Source organism: Podarcis raffonei, chromosome 3, assembly GCF_027172205.1.
Source record: "Podarcis raffonei isolate rPodRaf1 chromosome 3, rPodRaf1.pri, whole genome shotgun sequence".
Taxonomy (NCBI): Eukaryota; Metazoa; Chordata; class Lepidosauria; order Squamata; family Lacertidae; genus Podarcis; species Podarcis raffonei.
This window is the reverse complement of record NC_070604.1, coordinates 90,488,867-90,491,850: the sequence shown is the minus strand read 5'-3', so window position 1 is coordinate 90,491,850 and position 2,984 is coordinate 90,488,867. Positions and strand designations below refer to the sequence as shown.

Below are 2,984 nucleotides of genomic sequence, written 5' to 3'. Positions count from 1 at the left end.
CACACAAATCTTTCCATCCTCTACTACCTCACCAGAGCTTGCTCAGTGCCTGCTTGCTGCACACTCAAACAAATGCTCCATGCAGCAGCAGCAGCAGCACCAGAGTGCATCATAAGAGCAAAGCATTGCAGATGCACTAGGGATGGGTGACTTTATCAGCTTCACTTTCCCTCAGTTTTTCATTTCCCCAGTCTTAAGTTCTGCATACTTCTACATCCATTTGCAAATTTTTAAAGAAAAGTCCAGACACTGGAGAGAGGGGCCCCCCACTCATTTTTCCTCTGGCACAGAGCCACATCCTTTGTTACCTTGATGGCCCGTGCTTAGGGGGCCATTACCAAGAAGCTGGCCCGGCTATTCTAGCAATTGAATCCTCCATTCTGTTTTATCCCTTCCTGGATTCAGGAATTAGAAGGGACTCAGGCATACAGGCTAACCCCATCCCCAACTCACAATGCTACATATTTTTGCAAAGCAATTTGCTCTAGAATATGCATTTTTGCATGTCATTTTCACTAATATATATTCATTTCTAGGCATACTTTACCCCAGTCAGTGCATTATCTGGCTGGAAAACAGCACTGAAAAATTCAGAGAACTGCGAATTTTGAAGAACGACTGTTTTGTTTCTTGTATTGTTCCAGTAAGCACAAATTAGGTAAGCTTACCTTTAAAAGTGAACTTGGTTTAATTTCTCCCCCATCCCTAATGTACACCCAGAATTCCTTCTGAGATGCATGTCCACTTACTTTCCCAACAGTGCTGTCTACAATGTAGTAGACAGTGTTCTTCATCCTTGGGTGCCCAAATGTTATTGGACTACAACTCCCATCATCCCTCACCAGATGATGAAGATGAAGTTGATACCCCTCCTTTTGCCCTGATGGGACTCAAGGTAGCTTCCAGCTCAGCCAGTGGAATGGATGATGGGAGTTGTAGTCTATCAACATCTGAAAACCCAGCATTGAAGAATACTGTACTAGAAGACAATAACTGGGCTAGCCTGCCCAGGCTAGCAACAAGCAGGCATCACTGCTGCTAGGAGGATGGGAATGACTGATGAGGGACATGTCTCCCCCACCCAAGCTTCCACAGTCTGCCTAATGGTGGGGCCAGCCTTGTGGCTGGAAGGTGGAGGAAGAGGAGGTGGTACTTACATTTCAGCATTTCCATCCAATGGGTCATTCTGAACTCTTCTCCCAAGGATGCAATGAAATGCACGGCCTCAGCTGTGTGGCAGAGGAAGCTGGAGCCATGTCATTTACCCAGCTTCTTCGTCTTCTTGCACCATTGCTTTTTGGGTCGTCATGGGAAAATTCAAGTCTGCTTTGCCTTGATGGACATTGGGAAAGCCAACACGCTCAACAGAACTGAAGATTATACAGAACATCTCAGGGGAAAGCTGGAGGGTCATCCCGCCGCCCCCCGCCGCCCCGACCCACCCACCTCCTCCCACCCCCTGCTGTGGTAATACGGTCTATCCATGCAGTGTGCTGCTCTGGAGCTAGTAAAAGCTTTCAGTGCAGGCTGGGGAGTAAATGGATTTAAAATGAAGTGCCTTAGGACAATTCACAACACAGATTTGTTTTCTATAGGCACATCATACAATCTTGGGTCTTAAGTGCTCCAGTGAGGGGAAAGGGGAAAAAAAGAAAAACAAATAGGTAACAGAAAGCAACAATCAGACTGCTGTTTATGTGCATATTGAAACCAAAGCCAGTATCCCTGGGCAACTTAAAGATTGGTGGGGTCTCACTAGCACCATATTTTGTGGCCTGCCTAGTTGCCTTATATAAGCAAAGTAAAAATGCAATTTTAAGCTTAAAGAAAGGGGAGAAGAAGCACTCTGTCCAATGGTAGGGCTGGCCATGCCAGTCTTCCCTGAATCTAGCTCTAGATCTGCCTTGCCTACTCCCCTCCTTACTTTCAGCTTCTATATTTCTGATCCTTTGAAAATGCCTGCTCCTCAACCCCACTGGGCAGCTAGGCTCCAGATCTTCCTGAAGGAACACCAAAGTGTTGCCTGATGTTCTCTCTGTGCATGTTAAAGGAGCACCTTCTCCCATTGGCAGGCCTTTGCTTCCTTTACAGGCGATGCCTGGGACAGCCCACAGACTATGCCACCAGTTGGAAACATTTCCTTCCCAGTCAATCTGTCAGAACAGCAGGTTCCTCACAGCACCCACCGGAGATCCGTATCCTTCCCAGCATGCAGCTGGCGAGGGCAAATGAAGCCGAGAGGAAATGGCAAGGGCTTTAGCAACATGATGGATATGGCCCAATAACTGTTCTGTCATTTCCTTTCCCATAACTACTACAAGAAAAAAAGAAGACAGCACAATTTAGGTGGCAAGAAAGAGAAGGGCAGAGCAGTATTTCAAAGCAAAAGGTCTGCTGTAAAATTAGAATTCCAGGGACCAAATATCAAGGCAGTGTAAACACACTCAGGGGCTTAAATATAATAAACCCAGATGGGATTCTATAACCCAGTGAATGTTAGAAGCTTTTGATCCCTTAATTCAATCTTGTGGCATGAAATATATATATGAGTTTCCTTTCCCTTAACAACAGTACAACAGCATGGCAGGTACGAGAAGGGATTAAACAGCCCAAAAGCCTCACACCGCAACCCCTTTTGAAAATTGCAAATGTGAAAGAAGAAAGTGAGAAGGGGGAGAGGAAAAAACAACAACTTGAGCTCCCATTAAAAATAAGAAAAACCCATCAATCCAAATTTAAACACATACAAGCCATCCAAATAGCTATTCAAACAAGACAGTTGATTATAAGATGTGGAAAGGACAGGGAAATCTTGAGACGCCTGAGTGGTTATATTCTTCCAGCTTTGACGTGTAAGTCTGAGAGGGCTCACAGGATCCATAGGAACTTAGGAAGCTGCCTTAAACTGACTCAGACCATTGGGTCCATCTTGATAGCTCAGCTGGTTAGAGTGTGGCACTGATGACACCAAGGTTGCAAGTTCA

At 45.4% G+C, this 2,984-nt stretch overlaps 1 long non-coding RNA gene across 1 annotated transcript in view; it reads right to left on the bottom strand.

Annotated features, from left to right (window-relative positions):
• The window catches only part of LOC128411643 (uncharacterized), a 6,088-nt gene extending 4,768 nt beyond the window's left edge, over positions 1-1,320 (bottom strand). Inside the window, exon 1 of the long non-coding RNA XR_008329862.1 lies at positions 1,158-1,320. This is a non-coding gene — a long non-coding RNA (uncharacterized LOC128411643). The remainder of the gene's footprint in view (positions 1-1,157) is intronic.
• Positions 1,321-2,984: the final 1,664 nt, after the last annotated feature.